This window comes from Cyprinus carpio, chromosome A16 (assembly GCF_018340385.1).
Source record: "Cyprinus carpio isolate SPL01 chromosome A16, ASM1834038v1, whole genome shotgun sequence".
In the NCBI taxonomy this organism is placed as follows: Eukaryota; Metazoa; Chordata; class Actinopteri; order Cypriniformes; family Cyprinidae; genus Cyprinus; species Cyprinus carpio.
Genome location: NC_056587.1, coordinates 10,658,258 through 10,678,838, shown reverse-complemented (window position 1 = coordinate 10,678,838; position 20,581 = coordinate 10,658,258). Strand labels below are relative to the sequence as shown.

The 20,581-nt window shown below is 36.5% G+C and overlaps 1 protein-coding gene across 1 annotated transcript in view; it reads right to left on the bottom strand.

Moving 5' to 3' along the window:
• The window catches only part of LOC109106312 (polypeptide N-acetylgalactosaminyltransferase 1-like), a 92,337-nt gene extending 72,297 nt beyond the window's left edge, over positions 1–20,040 (bottom strand). Inside the window, exon 1 of the mRNA XM_042771904.1 lies at positions 19,647–20,040. The gene's annotated coding sequence lies outside the window, so the exon portion shown is untranslated. The remainder of the gene's footprint in view (positions 1–19,646) is intronic.
• Between the last annotated feature and the right edge of the window lie 541 nt (positions 20,041–20,581).

Here is a 20,581-nt window from a genome sequence, read left to right as displayed (position 1 = left end):
TTTCATTAAAAGAAAGAAATTCTTGAAAAGAAAACAAAGTAGTTTGGCGCAATTGTTTTGTAAAAAACAAAACATCAGCCAAATCAGATGCAGCCATCAACAAGTCATGTGGTCCAATGAACATCACGAAGCGCAAAGAATAATAATAAAACAGGAATTTATATCACAGAGGGACCCCTGCAAACACTCATGTCTGTGTGACAAGGTAAACAAATCACTTAAAATATCAGATAATTTGACCTTTATAACAAGACAAGGTTAGTTTAGGTCCAGTTTAGGTTGTAAAATGTCATGCGGTGTGAAACTTCAAAAACGTAAATGATATAATTTAATAATGTATGATATTTGCAATGCTTTTAACCTTAGAAAATACTTAAAATATATTTAATAAAAGTTTTAAAATATTCTATTTTATTATTAGATTTAAATAAAAGCAGGAATTGTCGGTGGGTGGAGTGAATAACCAGTGCTGTTTTGGTGATTGTATGACGTGGGTTGGGTGAGTGACTTGTTCAAGGCTCTGTACCACGAACTGCTCCCCAGTCACCGCAGCAATATGGCTGCCCACTGCTCCGGGTGTGTGTGTGTTCATTGAACACATTGTTCAATATGACGATTTGACGACAGCTGGCCCTATATTGAGATTGTGGTACGTGAGCAGCAGTGGACCACGCTTAATTTGAATACAAGAACGTTTAAAACAGAGCAGAAAAGTGAATAGAGCATAATATATAGGCTACGACAAGGTTTAATCTGGCCACAGAGGAACCCAATCAGGGTTCCCCGAAACAGAGCTTCCCGCTTGCGCAATACGGAAATATCTGACAAGTGTGTTATTTATCTTTGTCAACCTGGCAACCATGTGCACGCTCTCCCCCCACTATGGATAAATGTGCTTGCTTTCTGAAAACACCGGTTAGCTTCCAGTTTAGTGATCTCCACTTCAATATTCTATTCTCAGAAAAGTGTAATTTATCAAGTGATCATTTATGAGAGAGAGAGAGAGAGAGAGAGAGAGAGAGAGAGAGAGGAGAGGCTGTGTATGTACACTAAGAATTACCACCATTTGCCGTGTTTCTCTATTAACAGTGAAGCTGTGGATTTAATTGCTTTAGAAACGATGATACCATCTCCTTGTTAAGAAAGATAATGTAGCTCTTCAGCGATTATGCTATTTTATTGATAAAATTTTGGGGCAGTGCTAAAAAGAATGTCTGTGTACGCGCGCGCAGCGTGATCTGTGAGAGATTTTAGATTTTATTTTTTAAACATAGAGAGTGTGTTGATTTGTGCAATGATAACCTACCAGCAATGATGATTTTAATATATTAGAATGAGTACACTACAATATAAATTTATTAGAACGAGTACATTATTACTTATGGGCTTAAAAACAAGATAGTGCACAATGTAAACATGAAACATATGCCATTACCTATATTGTACTGTGGTACAGTTATGGAGGCCCTTCATAATGCAGAGGTCAACTGCCTGCTCTGCCAATAGGTAGAAATGGCCCTATAGTATGCAATGTTTCATAAACAGCTGTTTTGAAATTCAGTGCAATTCTGTATTGTGATATGTATCGTATCGTGACTTTGCTGGTGATACACAGCCCTAGTGTTCACTACTGTGTGTGTGCACTTGGATGGGTTAAATGCAGAGCACAAATTCTGAATATGGGTCACCATACTTGCCCAAATGTTACTTCACTTTACTTAAAAAACTACAGAAGCAAAAGCGCTACTTTGCTGTACAGCTGTACTGGGCAACGCTGGTAAAATGATGCTATGCACTGCTCACATATTCTGATAATAACTGCCTTGTAGGACTGTATATTATTTGGATAATTAAAAAAAAAATCATATTCTGTTACATAGAACTGAATAAAAATAATATATTGATATTTAATATAAATTTCTGTCTAATTTTATTGTTTTACTTTCAATAAAAGTGTGGTTATTTTACTGGCTTGTTTTTAAATTCAGTATCATTAAAATTATTGAGTTAAATTAAAAAAAGTCTTAAAGTTATTTTATATTATTTAATAAAATAATAAATAATTATGAACGCATTTTCAGTTTCGGTTTTCGGCCCAGATTTTTCACTTAATGGATATACTACATCATTTTATAGTCATTAAATGGAATGGAATAAAAAAAGGTTTTCGAAAACACATGAAACCAACATCAAAACATGTCTAAGATCTTGGTTAATGTGCTTTAAATTATATTTTGCAAAAGATTTTTTCCTTTTCTTCATTGTGGACACTCTTATGTCATTGACTCTCACGCTTATGGAAAAAAAACATTCTAAAAATAACTCCTCTGGGTTCCACCGAGGGAAAAAAAACATCATCCAAATTTCAAACAACATGAGGGTTAAGACAATTATCGCCGAATTATTTATTTTAATATCCGTGATTCACAAAAACATGCTAAAACCCATCAGCTACACACGTTCTCCAAGTTCAGCTCACAAATCAGATGACCTTAATCGGGAAAGTGGAACAGTCAAGCCGCAAGAATTAAACTAATTATGCTATTGGCTTCAGATTGAATCAGCCAGTTAGCAATCATTCCAGCTCACTCATTATAAAGGCCTCTCAATTATGATTTAGAGCTTCATCAATATTCTATTTATTGTGTGGTAATTGACGTGCACACAGTGTCCGGCGGCTGACCTTGTTCTCGGCCTCTGCTAGATTAAGTCTGTGCACGAGCTCAGGCCACTCAAGCCCAATGGAGAGAGTGAGTTCTACTGGCTTAACATTGGCACAAGCACACACAAATACATAAAAACATAAATATTTCCCATCTCCTTAATGCATGCATGACCGCAACAATAAAACAAGCTGATACAGTGGCACACTCAGAGATAAATTAGAGATGATTCGTGTCATTAATACGTAAACTCATTGGGAGCACAGACGCACATTAACAAGACCATTCTTCTGCTCAATGTCTCTCTCAAACACAATGGTTACACTATGTGCAGTGTGTGTATTCAGCTGTAAGGAGCTGATACAGGCTATCAAGAGGCTGAAGATAAAGTCATTGAGGGAAAAGACAGACTTTGAACACACACACAGAATGCTGTTGCATTTCTGACACTGCAGTTATCTCACTAAGCTGCGATTATGTCTGCAGACTGCTGAGGTGAGATCCCCCAACTGTGCATTTGAAGAGCTTTTTTGGAGAGCTTCCTTACTGTCCCAGTGCTTCCTGTCTGATATGGAAATCCCCATATGGTTTATTATCATGCACGCACACACCAAAACATCTTCCTTTCCAAAAACCCATGACGAGTTGTTGACAAAATGATGAAATGTCACTGTAGACGACGACATTTAGCACTTTTTGGGTTTTATCTTACTCCACTCACTAAATGGTATTATTCATGTGCACAAAATAGACGTTTAACTCCTTATGTGTCTTCCTAACTCTCAACAGACGGATACTACTGCTATCTGCTATCAGGAAACAGAGATGGTGCACAGGATGTGATGTCATTGTGACCAGTAGTAAACAACTGTCCAGTGTCTTCCTCCAGCATGTTTTTTTTTTTTTTGACCTACGAGTGGAAGTGAGCAAGATAACCAAGGTTTTTTTTGTTTAAATGGTTTACTAACATTAACATTCCATAATTAAACTTTCAAAAATGGTGAATGTTAGTAGTGAAACCAAGAAAAGTAATGAAAGCATTAAATAATTTTTTTAATTAAAAATAAATTAATTTACATTTAATTTCTTACTAAATATTTTGAGTCAATAATTAACAGCACAAGTATTGATTTTTAAAATTCTGTAACATTTTGTCTAAATAAACAAAACTAAATATTTGGAAAGATTTATAGAAAATAAAAATGTCTAAATAAAAAAATATAACTGAAAAATCAAACATCAAGCATGCAGTAAATTTAAGCATTCCAACATAATTTACAATATTAAAAAAAAGAATAATAAAAAATAGAAAAATTGTATAATAAATATTAGGGCTGTCAAATGATTAATCACGATTAATCACATCCAAAATAAAAGTTTTGTTTACATAATATATGTATGTGTACAGGGTATATTTATTATGTATATATAAAACACACACACATAAATTATATATTTAGAAAATATTTACATGTATATACATTTATATATTTATATTCTTATATTTTATATTATATATAAATATATTTAATATATAAACATAACATATTCTTCTTAAATAAATACATGCATGTGTGTGTATTTATATATACATAATAAATATACACAGTATACACACATATATTATGTAAACAAAACTTTTATTTTGGATGTGATTAATCGTGATTAATCATTTGACAGCCCTAATAAATATACAATATCAGGCAATACTGATAAAATTTATAAAAAAAAAAAAATGTTAAAAAAAAATCATAATAGTCAGCCGATCACCGATATGTTAATTTTGCGCATACTTAAATGTTTTACATCTATGTACACAAAAAATATCATATATTTCTTCAATTTAATACCGTAACAGGCTACTCACTATTTTCTAAAATCTGACCTTAAAGAGATACTCCACCCCAAAATGAAAATTGTCAATAATCACTAACCCCATGTCGTTCCAAACCCGTAAAAGCTCCATTTGCTTTCTGAACACAATTTAAGATATTTTGGATGAAAACCTGGAGTTTTCCTGGAGTATTCTGATGACGACTTTCATACGTTTTATGCACCTTGACACTGTTATTTATTTGGCAGTCTATGGGACAGTCACAAGTCTCCAGGTTTTCATCCAAAATGTCTTAAATTGTGTTCCGAAGAAGAACTAAGCTTTTACGGGTTTGGAACGACATGGGGGTAAATGATTAATGATAAAATTTTCATTTTGGGATGGAGTATCCCTTTAATTTAATAATTTGATGAAAAGGAAACTTAATTTTTCAGACATCAGTCGGTAGGAGACAAACTGTGCCAGATATGGTGTTAAATGAATGACTAACTGACTCCCGGGCAGATCCACGCTAATATAATTAGCTTTAGAGCTTAAACAGCACAACTAATAGGTGCAAGCCAGCAGAACCACTACGACAGAACAGAACAGAACTGAACAGAGCAGCGCACATAGAGATGAGATATGGCAATGAATCTCTCGCCGACTACAGCAAACCGGGCCGGTCGGGTTTAGAGTGATCTCCTCATACAGTGTGTTCTTAAATCCAACCTAATCCTCTGGGCCTGTGCACAAGATGAGAGAGCCGATGGAGGGAGGATGAAGAGAGAGATGGAGAGATGAGAGTGGGTTGAGAGAAGGAATTGTGCGGAGATGTTCCGGTTTGATCTGCTGGACTCCTGTAAATCCTTGCTGGATATTCTGTGGCTTTTCTGACCGGGCTGTGACCAATCAAGCCAACAATCGGTCAAGCGTGTACCTCACACACATACACATACAATATCACTCTTTTAGGTGTCTGTGTCTTTTACTAATCCTCTTTGAGCCTAACATCACTGCAAGTTCATCTCAACTGATACTAGGATAAGAGGCTCCTCAAACTTCATAATCTCATGGAGAATGTGTGCATGCGTGTATGTGCGTGGCTTGTCCATCCAGAAATGAATTGCAGATTTGTTTTAGAAAATGGGCGCAGCGGCTTCTTACTGATTCTTTATTAGCAGACATGTTCATTAATCTTCAGACCAGAAAATTCCCACACAATACAATCCATTTTCAAAGCATGCTGCTGAGTTTTCATAATTAATGCGCACTGAGATTTGTTTATTATTAATAAACTAAATTACTCTAATTCTGAATAAAAACCTCACCCCAGTGCTCCAGACAAAAAGAAACGAGGGAGTCATTTGGCTGCTACAATGAAACATTTAGAAGCCAAATTACTTTTTTATTTGACAAATAACAAATGGCTCAGTAAAGGTTGTTCAGAATTGCCTCAGTTCACTGAGCTCATATGTTCACAGCTTCTTACTTCAACTTTTAAACGGATACTTAAAACTGAAAATAAAAGTTGTATCATCAATTACCCACCCTCATGTTGTTCCAACCCCATTAGACTTTCATTCATCATCGAAACACAGATTAAGACATTTTTAAAGAAACATGAGAGGTTTATTTCGCTCCATTAAAAAAGTCAGTTTCCCCAAAATGTACATGTTGTTCATAAAAGACAATGTAAATGTAAACCGTAGGAATTGAGCCATTTAATCCAAGTTGCTTTATATAATGAACAGATAGTGACTTTTAATCACATATAAGCATAAATCAACACACATACTTAGTACATAAAATATGGTAAATCAAAGTTTTTTTTAACGCAGAAGTACTAATAGTTTTGTTTTCACTTCTCACGCAAGCACATACAAGCTTCCACAAGAACCAATAAGGTTTATTCTCGCACGTTAAGCAAGTATGGTTGAGAGTGACAACTGAACAATTCACTGACTGATTGAGTCTGATTCAAGCCTCAAGCTAGTATGAGGCTGTTTCATGAATCTTTCTAAATGAATTATTAAAAAGATCATGTTCATAAGAGGCACATTTCCACAAATCAGACATCACGACTGTGTTCGTTGTTGCGTGCAGGAAACACTGGTAGTATGCACATTAACAAGATGATATCTGACAAACCAGCATTTGGATGGATACCTTAATGATGGCTGGATTTGTCTTTGACAGTTTCTCTTAGAAGAAGGGGAGTCTCAAAAAAGACACTCTTAAAATTAGAAGTTGGGTGCTTCAAACTGTTGACTAACCATAGGCTTATCACCAAGGAGTCAAACAGCTCCCAAAATCAGACGAGTGTACTTGGAGAAGAGGCTGACTCACTGTCTGTGCAACAGCAGAGACTCTTGGGCCCTCACAGCCAGTTTGTGTTTCTGCACTGAGACATGCACAAAATGTTAACAAGAAAACAAAAACAAATCTCGCCTGGCATTTGGAATAATTCTCCCGACTTACTGTAAGATGAGACTCAGGGGAGAGACATGAACAAGCATGTCCATAAGGGCATGAGTTGACCTCATCAGAAGGGGAGTTGCTATGGAGACAAAGTAGGAGGGAAATTACCTCTCTACAGATCCAAAGGTCAGACCTATCCCTGACATGCACTGCGAAGTGTTTCGCTAAACCCTGGCACCATGTGACTCAGTGTTACAGAAGTGGGCTCAGGATTTGAGCATCCATCATTGGGATGAGTCAAAGGAACAAACAGCAACAGCACTGTCTGCTCAAAGATTGCTCTTCTGTCAGCCTTCAAGCATTATGACTTTATTCCTGCTCTAGTTGCTGCAGAGAGACTGACGTGGGCTGCTGATATCCTGTTAATAACGATACTGTGCAATCATGTTGCCACTGCAAAAACATTTCTTTGAAAATATGATGATAAAACAATACATTTAGTGAGGGCTATGTGTGAAGTCAACATGAAGTGGCATTCACAGCCCAACTTCCTTCCTTAATTTGGCATTTCTGAAAAGAGAATATTTAACCCAAAAATGGATTTGATTTTGTTTTGATCAAAGGAAATGATTAGATTGTGGTAAGTGGCTTTTATACAAAATAATCAGAAATACAAAATGCACAATAGAATGTATTATTGTTGTAGAAAAGTTATTGCTCATGCTCATTTCTTGCTTGTTTATTACCCTTGTCTTTTTTAACATTTGCTTAAAGTTAATCTTTAACAACACTAATAATTTAATCACATTTCATTTTTAGTTTTTATGTTTAATTAATTTAGACAAAATAATAGACTTTTAATATTGGATTATCAGCATCTGAAAAAAATATCAGTGTATTGCTATTACGAATGGATTGTAAGAGGGATTTGGGACATCAGCCAAAGTCATTCCAGAAGTGGAGCTATTACATTTAGATGAAAAATTAAGTAGACAAATGTTTTATCGAATAACCATGATTAATCATGCACAATAAATTGACTGTCCTTGAAAAAAGTAAATAGAGTCAATTTTTATTTCACATTGAAAAGTAGAAAAAAAAATTCCAATGAAATAAGACAAAACATAAACATAAAAGATACATTCTCTGAAAAGAATAATAAAATCTTAAAGGTGCTGCATGTAATTTCTGGAAACAGAACACAACGGCTTATGCAGTGTTGCATCTCATCAGGTAAATTTATCATATTGTAAGGATGACATATATTTACTTTTGGGTCATTTCAGTTTTCATTCACTCCTCATGTTCAGCTCTTGAAATTGGCTGCTTGAGATTTCATGTGAACCTGCTCCCTTGTAGCCTCAAAAATATAAAGTGAGAGATACACGCAGACAGATGCACACCCACACAGCTCTGCACTGTGGATGACTGTAGTCTGAGGGTAAACGTCATAGTGCAAACATGCAGCACAGTCTGAAACATAATGATAACTTGCATTAGAGGAGAAGCTGTGCTAATAGACTGAGCAGGGGAGAGTGGGCAAGCTGTGCCATTTCTTTAAACGATGTCCTCTGGGCAAGGAGAAATGAGATAGTAGTAAAACTAATAAGCTTAAATATATTTCAGAAGTGTCTGCTTTCCACTGCAATAAGAAAAAAGTCTACAAATAAATCTTTGGAGAATATCTGAGTGATTTACATTGCAAATAAAAATATTAATACAAATGAGAAAGAAAATATCAATTTAGCAATGCATAATCTCATTTACATTTGCATAAACTCTCCAGGAAATGTTTTAATAAACAAAATATTTTAATGTAGTGCTATAATCCCGGGACGTGTTTGCGTTCACACAGAAGGCGAAGCGGCAATTTTATGGCAATTTTCCGGAATCAACGGTCTGTGCGGAAGGGGTTAAAAATATATGGTCATATGTCTAAAAATACTTAGTTTGCTGCGCTAGATTCACTAATGTAACAAAAGACACGAAGCAAAGATAACAGTTTAATGTCTGTTAGAGTTTTAAAGTGCTTGATTGAACGGAACAGAAAAAAGACCCCTGCAAAAACCCAGATGATATCACTACACAGGATTTTTCTCTCTTTGTGAGACACAGAGGGTGACTGCATGAGGACAGAGAGAGAGAAAAATCAATCAAGAGCACAGTGTGAGTAAACACTTCAGGGTGGCACAGCCACAGATTCAAGCGCTATGGACAAGTCACGTCTGCCAACCCCAAACCAGCGAGACACACACACGCAACGAAATGTGTTGCGAAACCAGAGAATGCATCAAGAAAGGCACAAGCTGTCTTCACTCCAGCCCCAAGCAAAAACAGTGAACGAGAGACAGTGTGGGTGAATTTATGAGACACTGCTGTACCAGGACTCCAATTATGACTAATCGTAAGTGTTGATTATTTCTCTTGACATTAACAGTTATTAATGTCACTTAACAAAATTTACATTAGCACCTTCCCCACCATTGCCATTTTTTTTTTGTTGTTTCTCTGCCACTGACAAGTTATTCCGGCAATAGATGTTTTCACTGTTGTTGGGTAGGGGGCACTGTTACAGATCTTCTGGAATAGTACACCATCTCCAGATCCAAAAACAAACAAAGAATGTGTAAACCAGAATTTGTTAATCACATGATCACTAAACATTCATTTCATACAGCATGTAAATAAAAACACCCTAACATTACCAAGAATTCATTTGACACCCACAAAGAGGTACACTACTGCAAGTTTGGAGGTGTTAATGGATTCTGATAATTCATGTTTTAATCATCATTTTGAATCCGGATGAAGTCTTTGAAAAAAATGTAGAGAGTTTGACTCCTAACCCTAAGGTGGTGGGTTCGAGTCTCGGGCCAGCAATACCAAGGCAAGTGTTCGTGGTGTGTGTGTGTGTTCACTGCGGTGTGTGTGCACTTTGGATGGGTTAAATGCAGAGCACGAATTCTGAATATGGGTCACTATACTTGGCTGTATGTCACGTCACTTTCACTTTCACTTTTTTTTAACTGGCAATTAAAAAATAATACTCTGGTGGGGAAAAGAGCTCAAATCCTTGTTTTGTGTAGGGCAACTGCTTAATTTAGACTATGCATTCATAAACAAGTGTAAAGTATGTTTCTGGACTACTTTATTGCTGTTTCATACATCAGTAAATGAAGATCAAGAAGATCAGCTGTCTAGAGGGTCAACTTCACACTGGCTCTTTCAGCTCCATGAAAAACAAAACTGTTATTCAAATTTTTTACGAATTATACATGGGAAGTGAGCAACACATCAACACTAGAACACTCTCATCCTGGTATAATGAATGACGGTGTCACTCGAAGTTCACTTTTTTCATGCGACTGTTTGAGCCCTGCAGTTCACCGTGAGCGCATCGACTGGCCATGATTTCTGGACTCTGTCCACAGAATGAATCTCTTATTTACACTGTGTTGTTTATACTGTGAGCTTTCTTGTGAATACTGGCTGTTACAATATCTACATAAGCGAGAGAAGCATCATCTACCAAAACTGAAGATTACCAACCTAGGCTTATCGCTTTGGTATCAAAGCTTCTTTTTGAGTGTCAAGGGATGTTTCTTCAGCATTCATTTTCAAGTGCCTCTGCAAACAGAAGCATAAACCATGAACAGACTGCTTACAACTCAAAAAGACACTCAAACACCTCTGATTTGTTACTGCACACATGTACATGACTGATTATGCAGCCATAATAAAGATGAATCTCATTGGCTATGACAGATTACCAATAATAGGCAGAGATTAAAATTCTTTACTATTTTGTATAAATTAATAGTAATAATAAAAAAAAATGCATCAAGTGAATTAAGGCAACAAAACATTATAATGTACAGTTTAAAAAAAAACACTGATTTGAGATCTGCTAAAGTTATAAATAGTGTTATTAAATTATTACTGTTTTTAAAGATTCACTTTAAGTGAGCATTAGATGATGTCAGAGGGAATCTAAATGTAAAAACTGACTAAATAAATGTACAATGAAATGTATGTAATTTCTATTACATGTATTTTTTTGTCCTATAAAAATGAATGAATGAATGAATGAATGAATGAATGATTGAATGAATGATTGAAAAGTCTTTGTCATAATGACAAAATGCTGTAATGGACACTTCACTATCAATTCAATTTTAACTGGCCAGCAATTAACTGGGTAGCCCTAAGCAGAACTTACACAACAAAATCTTCATATTGCATCATTATTTTTCGATCTAAAGTCTTCAGGGATCTTTGTATACCTACATCCCTCTTGTCGAATCACTGCATTGCTCTGCTAAGCATCATGCTCTGTAGTTGTAAATTAGGTGCAAACTGCCTGTTTCTTAAGCTCTGGAGACCAGCTACATAAACATGAACACCGTTAGGCTTGGTTTCCCATCGACTGAGAAGCGATACAAGCTTAATACGCTGAAAATGAGGACTTAGCATTGCAGAATGAGGTCTGTGGAGACGGATAGGACAACAGCGGCTGAGCCTGAGCAAGCAAGCTGTTCTATCCCCTAAAGCAAACCTAAACAACATTTAACAGATAATCTGACTATGGTAGCAGTTTGCAAGTAAACAGAGTTGGAGTGAATGAGAATATGAAAATATTTGGCACATCCTTCCTGTGTGAGATGTTATAAGAGGAGATACAGTAAAATAAAATTATTTATTTATTTATTTACTATTATTACTATAATAAATGATAAGTTAATAAATTTAAAATATTTAAAAAAAGCTTATTTTTTCAGTTTTAGTATTTTTGATGTATTGTGTATTTGTCATCAGTTCTGTTTTTTTTTATATGTCTATATAGTTTTATGAATTTTTATTTCAGTTTTATTATTTTAGTACATCCAGCTAAGCTAAATGAAAACAAGAAGTGTTGCCTTGGAAACTAGCTCAAATCTAATAAGTTTAAGGTTTTTTATATTTCTATGTTATTTCAGTTAATGTTTATTTTATTTTAAGTAATTAAAATGTTGTTATGGTTTTAGATTTCGTAACAATAATAACCCTGTTGTGACCCAAGCCCCCCCACCACCACCACCACCAATTTGCAAATGGATAAAAAGTTAAGACACGGCTAATCATGACAAGAACTATGCAACACTAACACTTAAAGGAGAGATTCAATTAGCCCTGAAATACTTTTCCCAAATACTGAAGTGGAACATACAAGTACTGTCCCGTCTGTTAATGGTATTGTTTTGAAATCAGCGCTGTTCCTTTAGACAAGTCTGTCTCTGATCCCTTTAGGCTAAGGATGACCCATTTCCATAAAACACAACTCAGAGAAGGCCAGAAGCACTGTCAAACACACGCTAACATCGGGCCGTCCAGCACATGCATACACACTTGCAGTTTTTCCTCCAATACGCACGTCAGAAGGCATTTCATTGATGTCATAAAGCACAGAATGAGGTCACCAGCCATCTCACTGTCAAACCTTTCATTGCTACAATAAGTGTTCAATCTCAGCACCTTAAAAATCTGTGAAACGTTAAAGTTTCGTTAAAGTAAAATTACCCTTTCTTAAAGTCAGTGGTGGACCAGCTCATATGCCAAATACGGTGATTTAAAGTGAAATCATGAAATCAAAATTAACACTATTTACTTTGTTAGCACACATTGCTAGTCTTGAGGTGAACAATTAATCCAAAAAAAATGGTATTCCTTCTCTGATGATGTCAGTTTTACCGCTTGGGCAGATTATCCTTAACAAGGCCCCTCAAACCATTAGTTGGAGGTGGAGAGGTGGTGCGCTAAAATAAAACCCCGCCCTCTATTTAATATTCCATATCAGTTGGAAATACGTCACAATACTGAAGTAAAGTTGGCCGCATCTTCCGGTTCAGACTTCTGAACAACAGTAATTTATATTCAGTATGGTATGATTTCAACATATAAAAAATAATAATACCAATATTAGACAAAATGCAGTATGGTGCTAATGCATTGCACATCTCTAAAATTTTTACTACATTTTTAGATTAAACTTTTTTTTTTTTTAAGTGTCAGTCAAGCAACTCGCAACCTCTCACACTTTTTCACACCAGCTCAAGCGAGAAGCTGAGCCCCTGTAAGACTGAAATCCTAGAATCGCCCCCGTCTCAATGTCACATCCCCTCTACCTCCACTCACATTCACACACAACGCAGCTCTCTCTTCAGCGGTGTAACCCAACCTCCAATCCAGATTCTGTTCTCTTCGGTACACGCGTCTGTAACTCGACCAACAGCCCAGTTTCTATAGTTCTGTTCAGCGCATGTCTCTTTATCACAGTGTAATCCGCCTGTTTCCTTTGTGCCTCTGTTATCCGATCTAAATCCAGTCATTTTACATCCCGAGGCTTTATACCATCCGCCACTTATTATAGTTTAATGTCTCTGACTTCATTAGAAGAAGGAAACAAGTGGACAACTAACTCATTACTCCAATCTAATTCCGAAGTTCTGCCAGATGCTCTATTGAACCATTTCCAGATATGTATTTTGCTTATATTGCAGGAGATTAAAATGAGTTTTACTACCACAGTACTTGCTTTTATTATTTTAGTCATCACAAAACATCAGTTTAGATCACTGTCTCGCAACTGACACTGATCAGAAAATTATGATATTGCATTTAGGTCCTTATGCTCGAAGGCAAAATGGCTTATTACCAAATATGACTGAGACGAGAGAAAGAATATTTAAAAAGATAGACTAAACGCAACAGAAGGAGGAGAGAAAGAGAAAGAGAGAGAGAATGATAGCAAGGGAGATGTGAAGAGCGAAGATGAAAGGAAATCAAAGTAGGATCCCAATGCGTGGAGAAGGGGATCTCCTGTGATTAATCATCCTCCAGCCCACTATGAGAAGAAATAATCTTGTTAATGTCAACAATGCCAAATATGCTCCAAATGCAGTTTGAAGATGTGGGGATTCAAAATAGCAGCTTGACGATGATGTTAGACAGCCTAATGATAAAGAGGATGTGACGTCGACCAACAGGCCATTGATCAAATCAGACCTAATGAGCTTTAATTCCATTTCAGATCTGCGTTGAACAGTGCAACATTGGCTCAAAAAAAACCCATCAACATTTCCTACAGATATTGCCTCCAATCCAATGAATATACTCAGAGATCATCATTATGGTGAATTTGTTAGCCGGTGGACCATAAGCTGGAGATCCGCATCTCCACAGCGATAAGAGTCTGTAGGAAATCTAATTACAGCCCAGCTGCCTCTGTTAGACAAACACATGGCTGGAACTTTAAGGCATAGTGCACGCAAAAATAAAAATGCTGTTATCATTTATTCACCCTTATGTCGTTCCAAACCTGGATGACTTTCTTTCTTTGCCAGAACATTAAACAAGATATTTTAAAGAATATTGGTAACCAAACCATTCGGTGAATATTGATTTCCATTATAGTGAAAAACACAACAAAATATCTTCTTTATGTTCCACAGATCCATTTCTATCCCTTACATATTAGACATATACAGAACATCCTACTTACTAGGGCTGCACAATTAATCAAATTTCTAATTGCGATTACAATTATGGATGCCACAATTACGTAATTGTTCAAAGCGGCAATTAAACATTCAAAGTCCACTTATGTTACTCTGCATGCTTAAGATGCAATTGTTTCTTTCTACATATTATCTTAAGGGTTTTCCCCATTATTTTAATTTTATACATTATAATACCATTTATTTTTACTTTTTTATAATTTAAAGAAGAAACCAATCCAAGGAATAGACATTTGAGGCTTAATACTATAGAAAAGCAATAAAACTTTTTCAGTTAGAGTGTTTTCAGCTTGTTTATTTTCATATAAAAATACAACATGCAGTTGCACCAAACAATGGTATAAACATCATTTAATTGTAAATCGTAATTAATTATTGCAATTTCAAGGGAATAATCAACAATTATGCAGCCCTCCTACTTACTTATACTACCCAAAGCTTACCAATATTTAGGTGCGATTTCCATATTTTCGCTTTTCTTTTTAAAACGTAACTTTGGTGTTGGAGGAATTTTATGCTGATCTCATCTGTCTACTGCTCCACCGCTCACAGGACAGTTCCCCCTCTCTGTTAGGCAGCTTTTCTTTTTACATCCCCTGATGTTTCAGTTCCCTACCTCACTATTTCAAGTGAAACCGTTTTAGTTACTAAATGTGCACATGCAGGGTTATTACAGTTAACTGAAACTAACCATAAAGAAATATGTTCATTACTTGAAATAATATAAACATTAACCATTAGTTAGTTCAAGTTTTCAATTTACTTTCTGCTCAAGCCATTTATAAATAGGTTTCCTCTAAAATTGTAAATACTGTGGTTATGAGGTGCTAAATATTGCTGCAAACAAGGTTTGCTTATTCCAACCAGTTCAACATAGCAACACTGCCTCAACCAATGGTGTGAGTTTGGGGGCGGGGATATCTCAAATCCTAAAACTGTTCTTAAAACTGTATATCTTTCCAAAAAAAATTGAATAAATATTCCAACAAAAAAAAAGTTAACTATTTGGCTGATTTTTGTTTTAAAAAAATTCCACTCTTTAGGATACATTTAAACCATCTACAACACTATTTCTAATAATCAATCTTGAAGAGAATCTTGGGCAAACTTAAAACAGACAGATTGAGGTTAGATATGAAGCTTAAAAAAACAGTGGTTTCTGACTGCCAGGAACTAGCAGGAAAGGTTATGAAACATTATTAGTTTGCGGTCATTTCTATTTAAAGCCTATGTATTAAAATATGGCCTTAAAGGTCCTGTCTCGTCTAGCAGCCGCCATCAACCGGCCGTCTGGAGATTCCCATTAACCCGAATCTAAGTATCAGAGTGCTTCACAAGTGTTAACGGGGGTGTTAATCTAATCCATTACCGATGACCCAGGACAACAGTCTTAAGCTTTCCTTCATAAGCTATCACTCTCCTAAGCTCTCACGTCAGATGTCGCCAATGACATTTAACAGCACTTCAACTGTTATTCTTTGTGCCATGTGACTTATAATTCAGTTCCACCCTCGCGTCGACATTGCCCGTCCAGGAAAGCGAGTGGGCCGCTGGGTTAGCAAAGAATAATGGCATTCCTGTGCTCTGTGATGCCAGGTGCCGGCAGAAACACGATCCCTTCCATCTGTCTGTCTGTTCTGGCAAGCGCTCGGCCAGGCCCGGGCAGCAGCTAGGGAGAGTCACAGAATGGGACTATTGTTCCAAAGCCACACTAAACAACACCCCCCTCTTCCCCAACACAAACATCAACGAACACACACCAGCATAAACTTACACATAAAGAACCAAGCTAAAGGCAAACGCACAGTAGTGTGTCAAAAGCAGAGCTGTCACTGTCACTGACACTGTCAGTCCAACAACATGCAATTGAGCGTGCGCATGCACATGCCGAGAACTGTACGCATTAAGGATGAACATCTGCAGTTGTGCTGAAGTCTTGCTGAGAGGGGAAACAGCAGGCTCTGCTGCACAGCCTAATCCCGTGGACTATGATTCATTTCCTATAAATGTAGGACCCAGCAGCGTATCTTCTCCAAGACTTCTCAGCACTAAGTTACTGCCTGACCATATCTTTAACTATCGCCAAGAACATTACGTTATTAATGACTTTTTGGATTTTCACGATGAAACGGAAGTAGCAGCAGATATTTTATTCCATACTGTGACGTAACTCTGAGTGTAAGATTATCCAAAAAGGAGAAAAGTGTGGGGTGGGAATTTTGGTTCTATTCAGAGGTTGTTGATTGGATTTTGAGATGTGGGTGATTGCAAAGGGGTGGAGTTTAAGCAGACTAATTGATTGGAGAAGTCTGGTATACATCACTAGAGAGATGTTACCAGATGTATACCATTTCATTTTTACTGGAAGATCAAGTTGTGACATTATCATTATGAGGTCAATTTAAACAAAAAAAAAATGAAGCATACATGGATGAATCATTCAAAATATGATCTTAAACATGCATTTACTAAATAATATGATTTTTTTATCTCATGCCAACTTTAAGTAACAATCATTGGTTAAATCTACTAATTAATTATGTCAATGGAAAAAAGACTGCTGCATCAAAACACTGCCTATTGTGATTTAACAAAATATGGTGTGAATGAATTTTCTATTTCATAACTGATATTTTACCATTAAGATTATTCACTATTTTTATCCATTTATTATACATTGTTTTCAACTGCATGAAAATATCATCCTATAAACGAATGTTTGTGTTATTATTTTAACCTATTTTTTTCCATTGAAATGGTTCTTTATTAATTATTTTGCATTCTTTTTTCCACTATATTTTACAATAGTTAACATTACATCCATTTTAAATTTACATCTTAGGTCTTTTTCTTTTTAATGTTTATCCTACTACTTTATTCCACCATTTTTGTATAATATTATAATATTGTTTTGTAATGTCAGTTAAGTTTTTGGAGTTTTAAAAAAAAACTAACTGTAAAAATTATTCACAAACAAAGTATCAAAACAATACGGCACAGAGTAGAAATAAATCACAGTCTTAAAGCGATGCATTGCCTGTACCCTTTATGGTTTAACGTATTCTCCAAGCACAGCTACCATTTGATGCCCTCAGGCTACGCTTTACCCCCCCACACACTGGGACTATCAATCCCCCCCCAACTAAAGCACACATGTAGCCAGGGGTCTGTCCAAAATCCACCTAGCCAGTTCGCTGTTTAGAGCAGGGAAGAAGGCCAGTGAAAGTAGCAGATGAATAATGGATAGCTCGTTCTCTCCTCTGTGAAAAAACATGACAGATTCGTTCCTGCACCCTCTGCTTGTACAGCTTCATTTTTGACTCTAGGGGCCCGCCGTCTGCCATATCCATGCTCTCATCTTCTAATGGTCCTTCCAGTGATTACTGAGACATAAGTGCACCATCTGTCTTGATGGTCAATCATCCACTGGATCTATAAAGACGGCCCCAACACAGAGCTCCAAATGTAATCAAATTTAAAGGAGTGGACGTTGCCCGATCTGCCAGCAGTTTGAGGAGCGTCATTGGCTGTAAGCATGACTGACAACTTATTTAGTAATGCTTAGGCAGCCAGCAACACGATACGTGATGATGACAACTTGGGGTGTTCGACAAAAACATGCTCAATTTTGCCTGTCATGTCATCAATGTGCTCCTGAGGGCCACTGAACCATAAAACAGCTCTTATACCAGACAAGTGCTATTCAGTAATAAGCAGAATGCAGAATTACATAATTCAAACACACAAGTCATCTGGCGGTCAAATTTTCCCATCACTGAATTCGACAGCAGAAGAATAGAAGCAACTCACTCGGGATCAGCTGCATGATCAATTTATTTATTTATTTTATGTCAGCCTACCTCTCTGACTCTTCCTACATACTGGAGCAGCCCTCAAAAGAGCAAACGTCTGAACAGCAATGTCAATCTGAACAGCGAAGTACATTTGGCAAGCCATTTCAATTAATCCAACAATGACTAGCCCCCCCCTCCCCCCCCCCCCTCCCCTTTTTTCCTTTGTCATTGTACTAATTTTTACATACTATTCATTACATACTAAATCCTACTACTTATCCCATTGGTGACTAGTATCCTTTGAATAAATCACTACTAATTAGTTATCAGTACTTATTCCTTTGTTACTAGGCACTATTCCAAAATGATGAATAACTACTCCGATGTTTTCTGTAACAAATTCGAACAAAACGTCACCACTGAATTCTATGGGAATTTGTCATTCAGATGTAAGCCATTTAATTCTGACTAGAATCAATTCTAAATTTGAATTTCACTAATGGTTAGTACTAATCTCTGAGTACTGGTGACTATTTTAAGGGTTATTAATATCTATTTATATCTGTTAGTATATCTATTAATATCAAGCTTTCCTAATGACAACTGAATATCAGTAGCTCTTTATTAGACGGTAATATATATTCCAATTGCTGTGACATTTTTAATGTACCTATAAAGCAGACATTTTAACTAATAATTACATAAAGTTAAAAAAAAATTGCAACTACTGATATAAGGAATGTTCCTAGTAAAACCTGAGATACTAGTGTCTCATTAACCTGTACTAGGATGAAACAACTACTAACTACTAGAATGAAAACAAGAACCTGAATAAGTACTTTCAGGTAGCCTAATAATTAAAAACATGGGTAAATGTTTAACTTATTGAATCCATTAGTTAACATGAACTAACAATGAAAACCACTTCCTAAATCTTCAACATATACTAATACTTGAATACAAAAGTTGAATCTGTCAACATTACTGAATGGACTTAAACTAACATGAACTAACAATAAATTGTTGTATTTTATTAACGTTGCAAATGTATTGCTCATTGTTAGGTAATATTTGATTACTTACAAATAAACTACTAAATAAGTAGCCTAGTAATATAATCAAACATACTAGGAGGTGTTAAAGGGGTCATTTGTTATGACGGCTAGACATACATGCCTTCACTGCGCCCGGGTTCGATTTCCTACCATAAATTTTATTGAGGGAAAAAGAAATAAAAAAGTCAAATTCCCGTACTGAAACACGACTGCTCCTGTCTTGCTGCTTAACACTGACACATGATCAGACCAGAAAACCAGCCGGCTTCAGAAGAGCCCGAGAAACCGACTCGGTAGCCGATAATTACGCGGGTTAGATGTTAGATGTAGAAATGAAGTGATTTTACCTTTTCTCGTTTCGACAGCGCACGAGACGTTAAGAGAGACCGCCTTTAGTCCTTTGGCTTCGTCCCAGTGCAGTTCTGAGGCTCCACGCGCTGGAAAAAATGTGATCTTCAGATCGCAGTACCTCAAAAATTAATCCCAAACATGATCGAGCGGAGAGCTGGCGTAAAATACAGCGCTTTTCTCTAACTCCGCCGTCTCGTTCCGAGAGGAATGTTAACCCGTTAGTTTAGTGGGCGCGGGGCGGCCTGGTCGCTGGTAATTATGGTGTAAACTGGCCGAAGATCGAGGACACTCCGTCCGCGGGATAAGCGCTGCGCTCCGGCTGAAAGCACTGAGCGCCGCTACTCGGTCTAACGGAGCATCTGAAGAGATCCGCCCACTCTGTCAACCCGGAAGAGAACTGTCAATGTAATGGCATTAATGGCTTCTGTTGCACAAATGTGGGAGAGCCATGGGTGGAAAGTGGAAATATTATCATCAACCTTCTAACTGTCTGACTAAATATATAATACAAGCCATTATGAAGAAAAAAAGCCGCAGAGTTTGTCTTCTGAACGTGAGAGAGTTCTGTATAGCTTTATTCCTTCACTAACCCAGCCAGTGCACACCTCCCGGATGCTGTTCTTACAGTTTTTTTCAGTTTTAATAGTAAATACATGATGGTTATCTAGCTTTATTCATATAATTCTTATTCATGAACTGCCCTGGCCCAACAAATGCAAAATGACACATTTTTGTTTTGCATAAACAATGTTGACAGTGGTGTTTTGCATGAACAACACCAGAAGTGTGACAACAAATCAATCAAACGCTGGTACAAATACTGTATTAGGCACATTATCAAGTGCCTTTATAATCATGTTTATATGACCATTGCATTTTTTTTTTTGAATGTAGCATTGTTATGCTATGTTATTGTTATGAATGAAGCATG